Source organism: Triticum aestivum, chromosome 3A, assembly GCF_018294505.1.
Source record: "Triticum aestivum cultivar Chinese Spring chromosome 3A, IWGSC CS RefSeq v2.1, whole genome shotgun sequence".
Classification (NCBI taxonomy): Eukaryota; Viridiplantae; Streptophyta; class Magnoliopsida; order Poales; family Poaceae; genus Triticum; species Triticum aestivum.
In genome coordinates this window covers 686783873-686805818 of record NC_057800.1, presented here as the reverse complement: position 1 = coordinate 686805818, position 21946 = coordinate 686783873, and the positions used below count along the sequence as shown (strand labels likewise).

General features: G+C 45.0%; 1 pseudogene; it reads right to left on the bottom strand.

Annotated features, from left to right (window-relative positions):
• The window catches only part of LOC123063221 (proteasome subunit beta type-5-A-like), a 21589-nt pseudogene extending 775 nt beyond the window's left edge, over positions 1-20814 (bottom strand).
• Positions 20815-21946: the final 1132 nt, after the last annotated feature.

Here is a 21946-nt window from a genome sequence, read left to right as displayed (position 1 = left end):
AGGAGCCCTGGCTTCCCTTCATCTTCTTCAGTGGCCCGTGCTGGACAATGGGAGATATAGCCCTACCATTCCCCACCTGCTGCTCCTTGCGCCCAACGCCGGCCTCTCCTCCACCCCGCGATGTGTGCAACGCCTAGAGCTCGGGCCTCGCTGCTTCATCCCCCGCCGCTAGCTTAATGACCACTCCTGCTCCTCCACCCCCACAGTGAAGACCCTGTCGCCCTGGTCTTCCACGACGACAACCTGCGCCGGATCCGGGCAAAGGGCAAGCAATGGGGAGGCAAGGATGAGGAAATTGGGAGGTACAAGAGGAGGCCGGATTGAAGATGGAGATGGACGTCGGCACACGAGGGATGGAGGAGGGACATATACGTGATTGGTAGGGTTCATATGGGGTTGCACACAACAGCGGAGACGCCAAATACGGGCGGCACAACATGCGGCGTGTGAGGATAGGGTCGCTCCCACCCACGAAGGGCTCACCCGGCCATTAGGGAGGAAGAACGAACCCACCGGTCAGGGATATTGAAAATTAACCGCGTGGTGAAAACTAGCATAACAAATCTCCGAGACGAACCAGTTGGCCAAAAGCAACTCAATCGAACGGCCAACGAAGCTTCAATCTGGGGGAGCCCTGGGAGGCTGAGTTGGCCAGCCTCATTATAGGTGAGAATGTTGATGACATGATCATGAATGGCGACGACCCTAAGTATATTGCCTTTGTGAAGGCACGTCTCAGTGAGCAGTTTCTTATGTCTAATCTTGGCCCCCTTCGCTACTTTCTTCAGATAAAGGTCTCTTCAACTTCTGGTGGATATATTTTTCTCGTCGTTGTCTATACCTGGCTATCTGTCGGGCCGGGCCTACCAAAGCCCGATGCAAAAAACCTAGGCCTGGCCCGGCCGTCGGGCCTAAAAATCGGGCCCGAGCCCGGCCCATGACGCTAAAAGCCCGTCGGGCCTTGGGCCAGGCCTCTTTGTTAAGGCGCAAATATGACGGGCCCAGGCCTGGCCGTTGGGCTTGAAATCTAGGCCCGAGCCCGCCCGTGGACAAGGTCGGGCCAAGTCGGGCTTTTTCCGGCCGGGTCAGGTCGGGCCGACCGGGCCGGGCTGCCCATGGCCAGGTCTATCGTTGTCAGCCTCTTCTTTTGGATATATTTTTCTAATCATGGTCAAGCTCTAGTCTGGGCCTATCATCAATTGGGACGACCCTGAGTATATTGCCTTTGAAAAGGCACTTCTTAGTGAGCAATTTCTTTTTCGTATGTCTGATCTTGGCCATCTTCCATACTTTCTTGTGATAGAGGTCTGTTCTACCGCTAATGGCTTTACTCCCTCCGTCCGGAAATACTTGTTGGAGAAATTTCAGGGAGTATTTCCCAAGACAAATATATCCAGAATATTCTTGCTCGTGCTACTCTTACTGATGGGTGCACTATTGGGACTCCCATGGAGCGCAATGTTCACCTTTGTGCTACTGATGGTGACCGTGTCTGATCTGACACGTTATCATCATCTTGATGGGAGTCTTGTCGAGTGTTATGTAGATGATCTCATTGCAAAGGTGGTATCCTATGAAGAAAATCTTCAACATCTCGAAATCGTAGTCAACCGCCTAAGGCAACATGTTAAACCTATTGAAGTGTGCCTTCATGGTCTCGTAAGGCATTCCTAGGGTTTGTCATTCGACATCGGGTAATAGAAATCGACCCGAATAAAATCAAGGCCATACTCGAAATGCCTCGTCCTCAAAACCTTAAGGAACTGCGTTCGCTCGTCCATCCTCTCCTTTGGCCTCCCCTATTGAGGATATTTGTTTCCTCACTTTTTCCAATACACCTACCACTAAAGTATTTTCCCTCGTCCACCAACCCCACCGTGTCTTCCCGTAGTACTGTTGTAGACCCCACACCATCGTCACCTGCGGCTTCCCCAACCCCTTCATTACCTAAGGCTACCTCCCCTAGCTCATCCCCTAAGGCCTCCCTATTGATTCCCCCTCATCTTCTTTACTTCAATTGGTCGTCCGCGTGTTTTGGGTTCTTCTGATGAGCCATCTCCCTCGACTACTATCTTCTTCTGTTGGCAACGCACCGCCTCTAGCTCAGCCTACTTATGGCTTCCGAGCTCGCCCACTTCCTCTTATTGACGCTTACGGTTAGGCTGGGGTCGCACTTCTTGAGATGACTTCTTATCTTGACGGCGTTGTTCGTGCCGAATGGCAGCATGCGACGACAGCGGAGATTGATGCTCCTGCGCGCATTGGCACGAGGGATCTCATTTCCCTTCGCCCTCGTGCTCATCTCATCACTTATAAGTGGGTCTACAAGGTTAAGCCTCTTATGGTTCTCTTGAGCATTACAAAGCTCGTCTAGTGGTGAGAACATGGTCACTCTTCGCACACTTTTTGATGTGGCTTCTTTTCACCACTAGTCTCTCTCTTGCTCCCTCCCTCCCTTTCTCTCTCTCAACTTCATGTCAAGAATGCCTACATGTAGCCACCACCCGGGTATTCTCTTCGTAATGGCATGGTCTGTCGTCTTCGTCGTTGTATATGGACTTAAGCAAACCCCTCGTGCCTGGTTTGAGCGCTTTGTCTCAATAGTGACTATGCCTGGTTTTTCGGCCAGCGCTCATGATCCTTCAAGTTCTGTCCACCATTCAACTCGTGGTCGAACACTTGTTCTATATGCCAATCATCATTGGCGACAACTCTAACTACACTGTATTTGTGAAGGCTCATCATAGTGAGTTCCTTATGTCTGATATTGGTCTTCTTCGCTACTTCCTTGAGACTGAGATTTCTTCTACCTCTAACGGCTTCTTTATTTCCTAAGAGAAGTATATCTAGGATCTTCTTGCTCGTGTTGCTCTTACTAATGAGCGCACTACTGAGACTCCTATGGTTCTCTTGGAGACATTGTTCTCTTAAAGTTTGGGGACCATCACCCTTTGCATCGAAAGGAGGTCATCGCTACTATACTATCTTCATAGACGACTTCTCTCAACACAACTGGATATACTTTATTTCTTCTCGTAGTGATGTCTTATCCATATAAGTGTTTTGATGCCATGGTTCACACTAAGTTCTCTACGCCTAGTCTTGTATTCTGTGATGATTCTGGTGGAGAATATATCTCCAAGCTGTTGCGTGGAATCCTTGCTGAGTAGGGTACTCCTGCTCAGTTCTCTTATCCTGGTGCTCATGCTCAGAATGGCGTGGTTGAGCGCAAGCATCGTCACCTTCTTGAGAAGGCTCATCTGTTGATGGTCACTGCCTCTCTTCCGCCACACTTTTGGGCCGAGTCTGTCTCCACTTCATCTATCTCATCGACCTTCGGCAATCCATTCCACTGCTCTGTAGAGTGGGGGTCTCCTTTTGAGCGTCTATTTGATCGTTTCCTGATTGTTCGACGCTTCAATTGTTTGGTTGTGTTTGTTGTGTCCTTGCCCCTCGTGAACGCACCAAACTTACAACAATGAGCATAAGGGATATCGTTGTTAGGATCATGTTGGTCGTCGGATGACTATTTCTCAAGATATGGCTTTTGATGAGTCTCGTCCCTTCTACCGCGTCCATCTTCCCCGGCCTTTTCAGTGGACAGTGTCCGTTTCCTCACTTTTCCCGACACTCCTATCACTCTTGTTGAGCCCTAATCCATTCCTCATACTACTCCTGCTTCTATAATTATTCCAGATTCAGCACCATCATCAGCTATGATTTCCTCACATCGCTTGTCATAGGATTCTACACCTTCATCACCGGTGGCTTGCTTGTCTTCATCAGTAGAGTTTATCTCGATGATTCTTGCTCGTGTTCTTCCATATTTGCCTCGCTTTTATAAACGTCATTCGCGTGTTGTGGATGCATCTACTGATTGCCATCTTCCCCGTCTCATCCTACTTATGGCATGCGTCCTCGTCCGCTTTTGCATGTTGACCGCCTTAGTCTTTCAAGCGTTGGCGTTGTTGTTCTTGGGCCGACTTCTTATCTTGATGTTGTTCATACCAAATGGCACCTTATCATGGTAGAGGATATTGCTACTATTGAGCGCATCGGCACGTGGGATATTGTTTCTCTTCCTCCTGGTCTGTCTCTTAGCTTGATGTCAAGAATGGCTACATGTAGCCACCACCTGGGTCTCTTCCTGAGGGCATTGTTTTGTCATCTTCGTCTCTCTCTATATATATATGGCCCTAAGCAAACCCCTCGTGCCTAATTTGAGCGCTTCGCCTTAGTGGTGAATGTGGCTAGTTTTTCGATGAGAGCTCATGATCCTGCACATTCTATCCACCATTCAACTCATTGCCAAAAACTTATGTCGATCATCACTGGTGACGACTAAGTACATTGCCTATGTGAAGGCTCATCATAGTGAGTTTCTTATGTACGATCTTAGTCCTCTTCGCTACTTAAGGTTGAGGTTTCTTCTACCTCTAATGGCTTCTTTATTTCCTATAAGAGAAGTATATCCAGGATCTTGCTTGTGCTGCTCTTACTGATGGCGCGCTGTTGAGACTCCAATGGAGTCAACGTCCACCATTGTGTCCACATCCGCTCCCTGTCAATCTGGATGGGCATCCTTTGCTTTGTTGTGGAGCAGCACCAATGGCGAGAAGGAGCTCGGACAGTCGGAGCAGAGGACACAACGCAACCTAAAGTCAGGGCCAAGGGCGCATAGTAGTAGATGTGGGGTGCTTAATTAAGTGTGTGGCACAAAACTCGCAAACAAGAGAAGAACACCAAGGCGGATCAACGGTGAACAAAGAGTGCACAGGCACATGGGATACTGGATCAAGTTCCTCTGCCACCGCCACCAGTCTCTCCGCCTTTGTTGTATTATCTACGAGTTATTTACAGTAGTGACATCATCACCTTCGGTCACTTGTGTGGCTCTCATCTCTCATCATTAGTTCGACTGGTCTTCTTTGATACGTCTCTAACAACGTATTTAAATCATCGAGTTGTCGCCTTAATAAACAGATTTGGATACGTCTCCAACAACGTATTTAAACCATCGAGTTGTCGCCTTGATAAACAGATCTAGTTTCCTTATACTCATATTGAGACGGTGTCTTAATGTCCTTTTGACCTTGTTCACTCTGATGCGTGGGGTCCACCTCCCTTTGCCTGAATATTATCTTTATAGATGACTTCTCTCGACACACCTGGATATACTTTATTTAGTGAGGTCTTATCTATATATGTGCGTTTTGCTGCCATAGTTCACACTCACTTCTCTACGCCTATTTGTGTCTATGACGACTCTAATCGAGAGTATATCTGCCATAGTTCACACTCACTTCTCTATGTGCGTTTTGCATGGAGTCCTTGTTGAGAGGTACTCATGCTCAGTTATCTTGTCCTGGTGCTCATGCTCAGATGGCGTGGCTAAGTGCAAGCATCATAAGCTTCTTGAAGACGGCTCGTGCTTTGATGGTCACTACCGCTCATCCACCGCACTTTTGGGTCGAGTCTGTCTCCACTTCCATCTATCTCATCAACCTCCATCCACTACTTTGTCAGGTGGCGCTGCTTTCGAGCGTCTCTTTGATCGTTTCCTGATTATTCAACGCTTCAATTGTTTGATTGTGTTACTATGTCCTTCTTGCCCCTCGTGAACACACCAAACTGACTGCTAGGTCCCTTAAGCGTGTCTTCTCAAGATACAACGATAATCATAAGGGATATCATTGTTGGGATCATGTTGGTCGTCACATGCCTATTTGTCAGGATATGGCTTTTGATGAGTCTCGTCCCTAGCCGCGTCCACTTCGACCTTTTTTTAGTGGAGGATATATCTTTCCACAATTTTCCCAACACTCCTATCACTCCGGTTGAGCCCTTATCCACCCGTCGTACTGCTCCCGCTTCTCCGATTATTGCAGATCCGACGGCATCATCCCCGATGATTTCCTCACCTCGTTTATCATAGGATTCTACACATTCATCGCTGGTGACTTCCTAGTTCCATCACCTGAGTTTATTCCAATGATTCCTACTCGTATTCTTCCATCTTTTTCTCACTTTGATACACGCCATCTATGAGTTGTGCCATCTTCCCCTTCTCGGCCTACTTATGGCTTGCATCCTCCTCTGCTTCCGCATGTTGACTGCCTTGGTCGTTGGCGCTGCTTTTCTTGAGTCGGCTTCTCATTGTGATGTTGCTCATACCAAATGGAACCTTGCGATGGTAGAGGAGATTGCTGCTCTTGAGCGCATTGGCACGTTGGATATTATTTATGTTCCTCCTCGTGTTCGTCTCATCACCTGGTGGGTCTACAAGATTAAGACTCGCTATGATGGTTCTCTTGAGGGTTACAAAGTTCGTAATGTGGCTCGTGGCTTTCAGCAGAAGCATGGTGCTGATTACGATGAGACTTTTTGCTCCTGCAAACCATATGATCTCTGTTCGCCACTAGTTTGCGTCCCGAATTGATGTTATGAATGCCTTCCTTAATGGTGAGCTGTGTGAGGAGGTTTACATTCACCCACGACCTGGTTATTCTGCTCCTGGTGACTTGCTTTGTAGTCTTCATCGCTCTCTCTATGGCTTTAAGCAAGCCCCTCATGCCCGATTTGAGTGTTCTGCCTCTGTGGTGGCTGCTGCTATGTCGATGACATGATCATCACTGGCAAAGACCCCGAGTATATTGCCATAGTGAAGGCACGTCTTACTAAGCAGTTTCTTATGTCTAGTCTTTGCCCTCTTTCAAGAAATGTAATCCACGATCTTCTTGGTTGTGCCGCTCTTCTAATGAGCACACTGTTGAGACTCCCATGGAGCTCAATGTTCGCCTCTGTGCTACTGAGGATGACTCTTTGTCGGATCTAACACTTTATTGTCATCTTGTTGGGAGTCTTGTCAATCTGGCTGCCACTCGCCGAGAAGAAATAGACTTCATTGCCCTTGTTCGAGTGCAACTCCTCCCGAAGCGTCGTTGCTCCAGCATCCTACACCCTCTACTATATGCTCTGCGGCTTATATGCTCTGCGGCATTGCCGTCGTGTCCAGGATGGTGGCAAACTTGCTAGCGGCGATGCCTCTCGCACGATGTCGCAAGAGCCTTCATCCTCTCAAGTGCCATGAACGGACGGAGGGGATAATGCCGCCATGGCTGCTGGCGTTCCCTCTCTCGGATTGTGAAGTTATTTTTTTTATTTTTGAATTGCTTACCACATGTGGCACATGGTGATCGTGAAGTGTTTTGGAGTGAGACTAAGAGAAATATGGGAAATGAGATAGTGGCTAGCGTATTAAGGGAATGAGGCCTAAACATAATTGTTGAGATGAGTCATAGCTACCAAAATGATTGATGCATTTCTTCTCCAAAGTAGGCTAGACTTTTGATGCAAACAGGATCACGTGGGATTTAGTCATAACTCTATCCAGTCTGAATGATAATCTTCTTTTATTTGGCAAACTTTAACCCTTGCTTTCAAAAATAATTTGACCCAAACATTAAATATATCATTGACCATAATTCTTTATACATAACACCATATCCTTAGTGTTAAGCTTCATGAACCAGCCAATGCAAACCAAAAGTCCAAAATAATGGAAAAGGTTAGACAATTCACGCAACCAAAAGTCCGAACTAATGAAAAGGGCTAGGCAATCCACATATACACTTCAACACTTACAATCTAATAACATATAAGGCGAATTTGACAAAAGAGTTAAAAATTAAATAAATGTTCACAAATTCAAAATATATGTTTGCGAATACGTAAAATGTTCACCAATCCCAAAAAAGATTGTGGATTCAAAAAATGTTCACTAATTCAAAAATATTCACGAATTCCAAAAAACTTGTGAATTCCAAAATTGTTCACGTATTCAAAAGATGATCACATATTCAAAAATTTCACGTATTCAAAACAAGTTCGTGAATTCAAAAAATGCACATGAATACAAAAAAACCATTCACATATACAAGAATACATGAACTCATAAAATGTTCGCGTCGAATTCAAAATATGTTCGTGGATTCTAGAACAATGTTCACAAATTTCAAAAATGTTGTCATTCTTCTCATGGGCCATCTCCCATGACTACTACGTCTTCTTCTGTTGGCAACGCACCACCTCTAGCTCAGCCTCTGAGCTCGCCCGCTTCTACCTATTGACCGCTATGGTTATTGCACCGCTCTTTCCGAGACAACTTATCCCATATGGCAATATGTGATGGCATCGAGGAATGATGCTCTTGCCCGCATCAGCACGTGGAATCTCATTTCCCTTCCCCATCGTGCTCGTCTCATCACTTGTAAGTGGGTCTACAAGGGTAAGACTGATGGTTCTCTTGAGCATTACAAAGCTCGTCTAGTTGTGAGAACATGGTCAAGACATTTGCTCCTATACGGCCTAGATGACCACTCTTCACACACTTTTCGATGTGGCTTCTGTTTGCCACTAGTCTCTCACCTTGATGTCAAGAATGCCCACATGTAGCCACCGCCTAGGGGTTTTTTTTGATGGCATGGTCTATCGTCTTCGTCGCTCTCTATATGGTCTTAAGCAGAGCGCTTCGTCTCGGTGGTGACTATGGCTGGTTTTTTGGATGCTCATGATCTTTCACATTTTGTCCACCATTCAACTCATGGTCGAACATTTGTTCGATATGTTGATCATCAATGGCAACAACTATACATTGCCTTTGTAAAGGCTCGTCATAGTGAGCTTCTTATGTCTGATCCTGCTCCTCGTCGCTACTTCCTTGAGACTGAGGTTTCGTCTACCTCTATTGGCTTCTTTATTTCCTAAGAGAAGTATATCCAGGATCTTCTTGCGCGTGCTGCTCTTATTGACGAGCGCACTGCCGAGACTCCTATGGTGTCAACATCCACCTTTGTGTCCACCTTCGCTCCCTACCAGTCTACATGGGCATCCTTCGCCTTGCTGTTAGTTGCTATGTGAACTGTCTCAATCCCACATCTCGTGTTCCCTTCTTGGGCAACACCAAGACCGGACACTCGAGCAACACCAATGGCGAGCACGAGCATGGACAGTCGGTGCATACCTGGATTATGCACGGTAAGCCGAGGACACGACGCTACCTAAAGCCGGGGCCAAGGGCGCACATTACGAAAACGTGGGGTGCCTAATCAAGTGTGTGCCACACAACCTGCAAACAGGAGAAGCACACCATGCTAGATCGACGGGAATGGAGAGTGCACAGGCAGATGGGATGCTATCAAGTCCCTCTGCGCTGCCAATCTCTTCACCTCTGTTGCCTTGTCTACCAGTTATTTTCAGCAGTGACATCATTGCCTTAGGACACTTGTGTGGGTCTCATCTCTCATCATTAGTTCAACGTGGTCTTCTTGAGTCCATCTCCGACGATGTCTCTAAACCATGAGGGTTGTCGATAAGCAGGTAGAGTTACCTCATACTCATAGCAAGACAGTGTCTCAGCGTCATTTAGACCTTGTTCTCATTGATGTATGGGGTCCATCTACCTTTGCCTCAAAAGGAGGTCATTTCGACCTTGTTCTCTTTGATGTCTAGGGTCCATCTGCCTTTGCCTCAAAAGAAGGTCATTGCTAGTATACTATCTTTATAGATGACTTCTCTAGATAGCTGGATATCTTTTATTTCTTATAGTAGTGATAGTGAGGTCTTATCTATATAAGTGTTTTGCCGCCTTGGTTCCACTCAGTTCTCTACGCCAATTCTTGTGTTCTGTGATGACTCTGATGGAGTGTATATCTCCAAGCTGTTGCATGGAGTCCTTGCTAAACAGGGTGCTCTTACTCAGTTCTCTTATCCTGGTGCTCATACTCAGAATGGCGTGGCTGAGCGCAAGCATCATCACTTTCTTAAGGCTCGTCTATTGATGGACACTACCTCTCTTCTGCCACACTTTTGGGCCGAGTCTATCTCCACTTCCATCTAACTCATCAACCTTCGGCAATCCAATCCACTGCTCTGTAGGGTGGTCTCCTTCCGAACATCTATTTGATCATTTCCTGATTGTTCGGCGCTTCAATTGTTTGATTGTGTTTGTTGTGTCCTTCTTGCCCCTCATGAACGCACCAAACTTATTGCTCGGTCCATTGAGTGTGTCTTATTAGGATACAACAATGAGCATAAGGGATATCATTGCTAGGATCATGTTGGTCGTAGGATGACTATTTCTCGAGATATCACTTTTTGATGAGTCTCGACCCTTCTACCCACATCCATCTTCCCCGACCTTTTCAGTGGAGGACATCTGTTTCCACACTTTTCCCGACACTCCTATCACTCTTGTTGAGCCCTAATCCATTCCTCGTACTGCTCTTGCTTCTCCGATTATTCAAGATTCAACACATTTATCACCGATTATCCTATGATTTCCTCACCTGCTTATCACAGGATTCGACCCATTTATCACCGGTGGCTTCCTTGTCTTCATCACCTAAGTTTATCTTGATGATTCTTCATAGTATTCTTTCATATTTGCCTCTTGCCTCACTTTTATACACATCGTTCGTGTGTTGTGGATGCGTCTACTGATGCGCTATCTTCCTTGTCTCAGCCAACTTATGGCCTGTGTCCTCGTCCTCTTTTGCCTGCTGATCGCCTTAGTCTTTCAAACACTGGCGTTGTTGTTCTTGAGCAAACTTTTTATCTTGATGTTGTTCATACCAAATGGCACCTTGCCATGATAGATAGATGATATTGCTATTGTTGAGCGCATCGACACGTGGGATATTGTTTCTCTTCCTCGTGTTCTTCCCATTACTTGGTGAGTCTACAAGGTTAAGACTCGCTCTAATGGTTCTCTTGAGCATTACAAAGCTCATCTTGTGACTCGTGGCTTTCAACGGTAGCATGGCCTTGATTACAATGAGACTTTTTGCTCCTGCGGGCCATATGACCACTGTTCGCGCACTTCTTGTTGTGGCCTCTATTCGTCACGGGTCTGCGTCTCGGCTTGATGTTAGGAATGTCTTTCTTAATGGTGAGCTGTGTGAGGAGGTTTACGTGCAGCTACCACTTGGGTATTCCACATCTAGATTTCCCTATTCATGGTTTTACTGTCAAATGGAACATCATACCAGTTGATAGTCAAGTCACTCTTGGCACTTCGTCTTTTCATCTTCCTTCTTTTGCTCATCTTCCTTGACTTCACTACAATAATTGTCCGCTGTTGTGGATTCTTCTAATGAGTCATCTTCCTCGACTAGTATGTCTTCTTCTGTTGGCAAACATCGCCTCCAGATCAGCCTACAGCCTACTAATGGCTTCTGAGCTCGCTAACTCCTGCCGATTAACTGCTATGGTTATTGCGCTACTCTTCCCAAGAAGATTTCTTATCGTGACATTTTTGTTCATCCAGAATGGCAGCATATAATGGCATTGAATGCTCTTCCCAACGTCGGCTAGTGAAATCTCATTTCCCTTCCTCTTGCTCGTCACATCACTTGTAGGTGGGCCAAGGGTGAGACTGATTTTCTCTTGAGCTTTACGAAGCTCTTCTAGTGGTAAGAACAAAGTCATGACTACAATTAGAAACTTGCTCCTGTATGGCCCAGATGACCACTCTTCGCACACTTTCCGTTGTGGCTTTCGTTCGCCACTAGCCTATCTCTCAACTTGATGTCAACAATGCCTACATGTAGCCACCACCTAGGTATTCTCTTCCGGATGGCATGGTATCTCGTCTTCGTCGCTCCCTACATGGTCTTAAGCAAACCCCTTGCGTGCCTGGTTTGAGCGCTTCATCTCAGCAATGAATGCAGCTGGTTTTTAGTCAGTGCTCATGATCCTGCACATTCTGTCCCAACCAACTTGTGTCTGACACTTGCTCCATATGTCGATCATCACTAGGGACAACACTTACATTGCCTTCGTGAAGGCTCATTATAGTGAATTTCTCATGTATGATCTTGGTCCTCTTCGCTACTTCCTTGAGAATGAGGTTTCTTCTACCTCTGATGGCTTCTTTGTTTTCTAAGAGAGGTATATCCAGGATCTTCTTGCTCGTGCTGCTCTTACTGACGAGCGCACTGTTGAGACTCAACGTCCACCTTTATGTCCACCTTCGCTCCCTGCCAGTCCGGATGGGCATCCTTTGCCTTCTTGCGGGTTGCTATGTGAACTGTCTCAATCCCACATCCCGTGCTCCCTTGCTGGGCGACACCATAACCGCAGGCTCGAGCAACACCAATGGTGAGCAAGAGCTTGGACAGTCGACGCGTACCTGGATTATGCACGGCAGGCCGAGAACAGGCGCTACCTAAAGCCAGGGCCAAGGGCGCACAGTAGGAGAACGTGGGGTGCTTAATCAAGTGCGTGCCACACAACCCGCAAACAGGAGAAGCACACCAAGCCAGATCGGCAGGTAACGGAGAGTGCACAGGCACGTGGGATGCTGCACCAAGTAACTCTGCTGCCACTGCCGCCAGTCTCTCCACCTCTGTTGCCTTGTCTACCATCTGTTTTCAGCGGTGGCATCATCGCAAGTAGTCACTTGTGTGGCTCTCATCTCTCATCCTTAGTTTGACGTGGTCTTCTTCGATCTGTCTCCAACGGTGTCTCAAAACCACTAGGGTTGTCAGCTTGGTAAAGAGGTCCAGTTACCTTATGCTCATAGCGAGACAGTGTCTCAGCATCCTTTCGACATTGTTCTCTTTTATGTCTGGGGTCCATCTCCCTTTGCCTTGAAAGGAGGTCATCGCTAGTATACGATCTTTATAGATGACTTCTCTCAACACACCTGGATATACTTTATTTCTTCTCATAGTGATGTCTTATCTATATAAGTGTTTTGATGCCATGGTTCACACTAAGTTCTCTAAGCCTAGTCTCGTATTCTGTGATGACTCTGGTGGAGAATACATCTCCAACTTGTTGCTTTGAGTCCTGGCTAAGCAAGGTACTCTTGCTCAGTTCTCTTATCCTGGTGCTAATGCTTAGAATGGCGTGGTTGAGCAGAATGGCGTGGTTGAGCGCAAGCATCGTCGCCTTCTTGAGACGGCTTGTTAGTTGATGGTCACTGCTCTATCTTTCGCCGCGCTTCTCAGTCAAGTCTGTCTCCACTTCCATCTATGTCATCAACCTTCAACAATCCATTTCCCTACAGGGTGTCACTCCTTTGGAGCGTCACTTTGATTGTTTTCTAATTATTTAGCGTTTCAATTGTTTGGTTGTGTTTGCTATGTTCTTCTTTCCCCCCATGAACGCACCAAACTAACTGCTCGGTTTTTTAAGGGTCTTCTTAGGATATTGCAATGAGCATAAGGGAGATCGTTGTTGAGATCACGCCGATCGACAAATGCCTATTTCTCGGTATACGACTTTCGACTAGTCTCGTCCCTTCTACACGCATTCATCTTCCTCGACCTTTTAAGTGAAGGATATCTCTTTCTACAATTTTCTCGACCCTCCTATCATTCCTATTGATTGTTTCGCTTCTCCGATTATAACAGATCCAACGCCATCATCTCCTATGATTTCCTGACCTTGCTTATCACAGGATTCTACACCATCACCGTCTCCATCACCTGAGTTTACCCCGATGATTCCTCCTCATGGTCATCCATCTTTTCCTCACTTTTATACTCGTTGACTGCGTGTTGTGCATGTGTCAACTGATGTGCCATCTCCCCCGTCTCAGCCTACTTACGGCTTGCCTTCTCATCCGTTTCTGCCAATTGACCGCCCTGATTTTTCAAGCGCTCACAATGTTGTTCTTGCGCCGATTTCTTGTCGTGATGTTGCTGCTTATCCAAAATGGCAATTTGCGATGGCAAAGGAGATTGTTGCTCTTGAGCGCGGCGACACGTGGGATCTTGTTTCTCTTCCTCTTGGTGTTCGTCCTGTCACTTGTAAGGGGTCTACAAGGTTAAGACTCGCTTTCATGGCTCAATGGTTCCGTTGAGCGTTACAAAACTCATCTTGTCGCTCGTGGCTTTCAGGAGGATCATGGTATTGATTACAAAAAGACTTTTTGCACATGTGAACCATATGACCACTGTTCGCACATTCGCCACTTATCTGTATCTCAACTTGATGTTAAGAATGTCTTTCTTAATGGTGAGCTATGCGGGGAGGTTTACATGCAGCCACCACCGCTATTTTGTTCCTTACGACATGCTTTGTCGTCTTCGTCGCTCTCCATGGCCTGAAGCAAGCCCACGAGACTGGTTTGAGCGTTTTGCCTCTACGACGACTGCAACCAGTGAGTGCTCATGATCATGTGTTGTTTGTCCACCTTTCTGCTCTTGGCCGGACTCTTCTTCTATAAGTTGATGACATGTTCACCACTAGCGAAGACGCAAAGTATATTGCCTTTGTGAAGGCACGTCTTAGTGAGCACTTTCTTATGTCTGATCTTGGCCCACTTTGCTACTTTCTTAGGAGTAAGGTCTCTTCTTGGTCAAGAGAAGTAATCCAGGATCTTGCTCATGTTGCTCTTACTGATGAGCGCACCGTTGACTCCCATGTAGCTCAACGTTCACCTCCGTGCTATTGATGGTGACCCTTTGTCAGCTCCAACACGTTAGCGTCATCTTGTTGGGAGTCTTCTAGCTATCACTCGCCCGGATATCTCCTATCATGTCCATATTTTGAGTCAGTTCGTCTCTGCCCCCACCTCGGTTCACTATAGTTATCTTCTTCATGTTTTTTGATTATTCATGGCACGATCCCTCATTGTATAGTCTTTCCCCGTTCCTGTTCATTACAGCTCCCAGGCATATTGAGATGCTATGTGGGCTAGTGATCCCTTGGATCGTTGTTCACTTTCTGCTTACTGTGCATTTCTAGTGGTTCTCTGATTGCTTGGAAGAAGAACCAGACTGTAGTGCCCGTACGAGTGCACCTCCTCCTGCGACGTCGGCACGCCACCATCCAGCTCTACCCTCCACTATATGCTCTACCCTCCACTATATGCTCTACGGCATTGCTGCCACGGCTCAGATGGTGGCAAACTCGCTAGCGCTAATGCCTCTCGGACAATATCGCAAGAGCCTTCCTCCTCTCAAGTAGCATGAATGGCCGGGGGACAATGGTGCCATGGCCGCTGGCATTCCCTCTCTCGAATCGTGAAGTGAATAAGAGAAATAGTCTAGCATATTAGGGGAATGAGGCCAAAATGGTTGAGATGAGTTAGGCTCGCAACCAAAATAGTTGGTGTATTCTTCTCCAAAGTGGGCCATGTTGAGATGAGTTAGGCTCACTACCAAAATGGTTGGTGTATTCTTCTCCAAACACTAGACATAACACGACCAAGTGGGATATAGTCATATACTCTATCAAACCCAAATGATAATCTTCTTTTCTCAATAAACTTTAACCCGACTTTCAGATAATAATTTGACCCAAACACTAGACATAGCATTGACCATAATTTTTTATACATCACACCATATTTTTAGAATCTACTAACATGTAAGTCGTATAAAAAAGGAATAAATCTAGGCATGTAATTTACATGTAACCATTATATTATATTGTTTTAGAAATCCTAGGTAGGTCTCACTAGATGTCTAGACCCATGTCTATACTCTACAACCCTGTACATTTGTAAACAGAAGGGAGTGGTTTAATTTATCACCATCGTCTAGACGGTAATCTCTATTTGTGCATTACATGATGGAAAATACAATAATCTCTGAACTTTGTCAAAAACTTACGGAAGTAAATGTAACTCAATAAACAATTGTGTTTGAGATTTCAAAAGATACAATGATAAGGTGTTTAACAAATATGCATGCATGCTGTATCATGCTTATCGAGTGAACAAAACAAATATTAGGATAGATACTGCGAAATAGAATGCATACCAATATGAATACAACCACCACTGGCTCCATCACGGAATGTTGCGTGATAAAAGCCCGCCATGCTAACTCAGTAGCTTCCTCAACTAACACGTTGAATTTGTAACTGAAATGTAAAACACAAACATAAGGGATGCAACTTCAAGATAATATGAACAGTGAGAAAGCAACGTATAGAGGTATAAAAGAACATACCCCTCATCCAAGATACCATAAGCATACAGAGAGTTAGAGAACCAGCTTCCCTTGAGCCTTGCACCCTCGCTTATCAACATAGTATCAAGTCCGGACCCTAGAAAAAGGGCAGAATTGTTAAGCATAGACCTAAGTACATCTTAACGACACTAATATATGTCAAAGGGCCACTCACGGTTCCATCAAATCCAACAATCATTGTACCAATTGGAAGTACCATCCCGCCATATATGAAAATAAAGGATATTAGCCAACGTCTTCAAAGAACCAGCAATAGAGATTCTTCGCTTGTTCACGAGCTCATGGAGCTCATGAACCTCTCAAGGAAGAAACTACTGTTATGCTTACTATCTTTTACTATCAAAGGGGAGTACGGTTGTGATGGTAGGTCATGGTATGTCTATTCGCATGTTCGTGTGTCGCTTCCTCCTCTCTCAACCAAATTCTCGCCGACAAGTGGACCCGCCCGCTCTTTTCCCAGCCTCATCGACTCGCTCGACCCAATCTGATTTATTCTTCCTCTCGTGAAGAGCGAGCGCGACCAGCTAGGGTTACTATCTCGTTCAGTCATCGCCGCCTCGCATCACTGCCCTGGTCGCTATCGGACACACCAACCAAGAACTGCATTGTCGAACACAAGCCTAGGTCGCCCTCGTTTGTACATGCAAGATGTAGCTCGCCGTCTTCTATGTCATGTACGACCTTCATTTATACCTGCTTCCTAGCGCATCGAACAGTGGCACCGCAGCAAAGACTCCGAGTGCAGCAGCTACTCCAGTTGTACATGAGCTATGGGGTCAAGATTCTTGGAGTTCTCATGGTCTGTGCTTGCGCGGCCGCCGAAAGGGTGGAAGAGTAGATTTGTGAATGCTTCCATGGTGTTTGTCTTCAATACCAACGTATTCTTTCTCATCACTAAGCTTTTCTCTCGCTCACTAATTGTTTCTTGCACTATATGGCCAGATCTAACTTCTTCATTTATCCATGATTTTTCTTTAAAGTCCGTCGACTAAATGTACAAGAGCTTGGCGGCTCTTTTCTAGCTGCAGCTAAAACTTTTTATATTAAAGTAAGCTTTAGTTTTGCTGGTTTCTTGTTCATAGAAACCAGCGGCAAGAAATAAGGCTAGAGCCACGGCAACATCAACCAAGTTTATGAGCATGTACTTGTACCCTCCTGTATGGCAGTTGGTCCACCTTACATGAAGATTAAAGTCATCTACATCAATATATTAATTTTGGTCCTGGTATGCATTTCTTGGAGAAATCTTAGGGCAAATATTTTTTTATTTTTGCTGTCTTCAGAAACCTTGGAGAAATTTGGTGTAGGCACCTTCAGTTCTATTACGTCCATCCCAAAAAGTATGTCTTAGATTTATGTAGATACAGATGAATCTAACACTAAAACATGTCTAGATACATTTGTATTTAGACAAATCTAAGACAAGCTTTTTGGGACGGGGGAAGTATAACATAGTTGAATCTAAAATTTACTACAATTAGCATTGTAATCACAGCGGTGGGCTAATTCTGTAAAGAAATGCAATGATGTAATGTTCTTGGTTAAACTTCAGTTCTGTATATACTCCCTCCGTCCCAAAGCAAGTGTCGTTGATTTAGTACAAAGTTAGTGACAATTATTTTGGGATGGAGGGAGTACTTAGTAATGCAAATTCAAGAATTAATGTTGCAGGCATGTCGTCATTGAAGCTTTGATAGATATTTTGCTTATGCGTATTTAACATTAACAGAGTTACTAACATTGTTTCGATATTTCGTCAGTAGAAGACTAGAGTCTACAACCATTGCGCATCAATGCGATCCAAAAATAGGTAATTCGAGGTGGATTTCACTTGTGGTAGCACACAGTTCAGATAGCAACGCGGGACTTATAGTCACAGATAGATTGTCGTGGAAAACTCAATTGATGGGATATAGGATTCACATCGGTGCAGATTGCCGAATACCATGCAAATGAAATGTTGGTTGCAAAATTAATGATCTGCCTCTTTGTCGAGGTAAAATTGATAAGACTCATAAGAGTTCAACTTGAGAAATATTTTTTTCCATCGATCTTTTAGTCTAGCAAGTAAAAAAATTCCGTCATTCTTTTAGCTTGATGTAAACAATATAATTGTTTGTGCAGCCACAAGTATGCTACCTTCCCTTCCGTAAACAGATGTCCAACTACCAACCATGCAGTAAAAAAGATGTAAGTTTGACTATTACAACATAAAAGATGTTCACATTTGTAAGATAAATGTTATTTTAGATTTATCATGTCCTGTAAATTATTCCCTCAGTCCCATAATATACGATCATTTTGCAAGCTAAAACACCTTGCAAAATGATCTTTTATATTATGTGAAACTCATGATTTAGCTCACTTAATATCACAAAATTATTTTAGGAGAGACCATCTAGCGTACATATCAATTGTGGTATTGGCCGTGCTATTATTTCATGAGTTTATTTTGATGTCTAATTATTTCTTTTAAAATTAAAATCAATATTATGGGTAGCAGCACATTCACTGCTGATGCAAGAACATTCCAGCTTGCCTGAAGAATAAAAAGTTCCATTATTTTGTGAGTCTATACAACTTCTACTTGCATTATATTGAACTTCATGTGAATTTGCACTATTTGCACCCCAATCCTTACAGAATATATACCTATACTAACTGCCCACCCCAAGAAAATTCACACGCTAATTATAAAATAAAAAGATCTGAAGAAGACAAGACTTGCACTCAGTCCTGCTTGGTCCCTTTTGTTTGTGCCACATCGATTGGAAGTGAGTTTTTAGCTGTCTTTGTGATAAAATGTGAAAGATTCAAATCCGATGTTGATATCTTTTCTTTCCGGAATGATACTTTACTTTGCTGGTCTTTTTCACCTATTGTCTCACATGATGAATATCTAGAGCATACTTAGATGCTATTTGTGTATTTTGTTTTTGTAGACTTAGTAAGAGCACAGAGAAATAATACTTAAATAGTGTAGGTTGAAATATAATTGACAAAAGGTCTTATATTAGTAGTTAAAATCATTTTGTGGTAGTTGCAACTTGGTAATTATGATATTCAATAAACTTTCACTACAAGAAGTTTATGGTTACAGTTAAAATTGTGCAACAAAGTGAGTGATGGCAGAGGCAGATAATGGAGAAGGAAAATGGTGTTTTGTATAGTTACAATCCTGAGAACTTATTTTCTACATACATAAATTTCTTGTTCCGTATCAAGTGACAACACCCATGAACAGTGGTGAGCAAAGTGGAAACACACAAAAGATGGAGCTGTGATAAAATTCATGGACATGCAAGAGTAAAAAAAGGAGGAAGAATGAAGCTTGTATTCCTATGGGACGTGAATAGACAGGCGGATAACATAGTAGACACTGAAGAAGATAAATACAATATCCCGTTGCAACACACGGCACTCAACTAGTACTATGCAAAATATGAGATGCCAAGTAGACAAGCAGGTGATATTTTACCTTAACCCAAGTTTCTATGCCAAAATTGGCAATCAGCAGCCCCACAAGCCATGGTTCCGCATGGATTAAAGCTGCAGAACAGAAAACACAGAATCATGTAAGGACAGAAATACATTCTGATGAATGTTTAAGTGATGATCCTTTGCATCAAGCAAGAGCCTTCTACAACGACTAACAAACATGCAAGGGCAATTTTACAGAAGGATCAGCACTTGTGTAAAAATAGACATTATACAATACCGGCAGCTTTCTATTGGATTCTCCGAACCACACAGACACAAATCAGTATGCATAAATGTTGGACCTTCAGATAAGCAGACTTGAATTCAATAGTAAGTATTAGCAAAACTATCTTTTTTGTGTGTGTGATATCAGTATCACATCAATTCACAACTCTCTATCAGTACCAATCCCACTACAGATTACCTCCCTTCTCAGTTCCTACAGATAATTAGCATCCAAACACAATCAGTATCTTTGTATTCACCACGTAATCCAAATGAACCGCCACATCCAAGCACGGTTGCCACAACTGGTGTGAGAGGCACTGCAATTGGTAGCTCAGCTATTGTGAGGTTGTGATATGTTTTCTCTGTTGTACACTAGAACCTAAGCACAAGTTCTTCACACCCAAATCAAGTTGGTTTGAGATTTCATAGAAGTATGAATCACTGCCCTGAATTACTAGATATGAAAATGTACATGCCCTGGTACGCAAGAGTAAAGAAACACACCCCTGACCACCAAATTGTCCTCCCAGAGATAATCAACGGACAAAAGAACCAGATTTCGCTAGGAGATCTATAAACATCCCGACCCTAAATCACGCATCCACGCCAGCAGATCGAATCCCCGCAGCACCAAACCCTAGCACTGGAATGCGAGGCCAAGGGACAGGGGACTCACATGTGTACCCGCCCATGCTGGCCCGGGAGTCGGCGGCGACGATGACGCCTTGTCGGAGATGAAGGAGAGCGTGGTCGTCCCCTTCTTGTTGTTCGCCATCTCCTTGGTCGCCTTCTGGAACCCATCGAACTGCCACCGGGAAACGAAAAAGGGGCGCAAACGGATCAGAGGCCGGCGGAGAGAAAAGGGGATTAAGGGAGGGGAAGGCTCACGCACGTTGTTCTCTAGGGCGAGCTGGTCGGCGGAGAAGAGGCCGCCGAAGTCGTCGCTGCCGGCCGCGGCGGCGCCAAAGTGGTTCTTTAGGGCGGAGAGGTTGGGAATTCGAGGGCGAGCTGGTCGTCGGTGTAGGCGGAGAAGAGGCCGCCGAAAGTCTTCGCTGCCGACCGCGGCGGTGCCGAAGTGGTTCTCGACAGCGTGGATGTGTAGCGGCGGCGGAGGCGATCAATTGAGATTTCTTCTCTTTTCCTCCTCGCGTCGGTCTCCCCCTTCTTTTTCTTGCGGCGGGCCTTGTCTCGTACGAGAGGCCCCCGCTTATGGAGGGATTGGGCCGGGCTGTGCGCCCCTACTTGGGCCGGGCAGCGCTCACGCGGACCTACATGGGCCGCGGCCCAGAAGCGGGAGGTGGTGGTGGTTCCCTCCCAGCAGAGCATTAAAATTGCCTCAAAAAAAGTAGAGCATTAAAATGTTCTTAAAGAAAAGCTGATCATTAAAAACCCCTAAGAAAAGCAGAGCATTAAAAAAATCGAAATTTTTAGAGATTACTAGTAAGTGTGACGTTGTCTAAAAAAACTAGTAAGCGTGATGTGCAACATATTCAAAAATTATCCTCGGGAGGCCAATTGAGTCACACATGAGATTGCCAAGCATAGCTATCAGAACCATTATTTACGAGACCAATCAAAGATTTCTGGAGCTGGCACTTCGATAAGCATAGAGTTTTCTTAGTGAAATCAGATAAGTACGAATGTTCTTATGGAGGCTCTCTAAACATTCGTTACGTACAGAAGATGTGAGAGCTCATAGGCACATGTCTGATTCTTCTTCTTGTGGATTGTGTGGCTCACTAGACTCCTGGAGACACTTCTTGATCAATTGCACAACAACGAGATGCATCTGGGCTATAGTTGATGAGGAAATGGCTCAGGCCTTGGTTTCTACAGCTGAACCAAGTGCCAAATTGTGGCTTTTTATTGTGCTGGAATCATTATCGCGTGAGAAATTTGTACTTCTTATAGTAACTCTTTGGGCAATTTGGTCTGCTCGGTGAAGGGCCATCCATGAGGGGGGGTTTCAGTCTTCCCAGGCGACAACATCCTTCATCACGGGATTCATAGGGGAGCATGATGTCCTTAAGGTAACACCCTCACCTGGCATACAGAGAGCAGCACCGAATATCCAGCAGCAATGACCGAAGGCTCCACCGGCGGGTTTCGCAAAAATTCACGTAGACGCAGGCGTTCGCTAGGGAAGAGGGGGGGTCGGCTGCAGCGGTGTGCCAGAACAGTAATGGACAGTACCTGGGCAGTTCGGCTCTTGTCATTGATGGGTTAGAGGATCCATCGGCCCTTGAAGC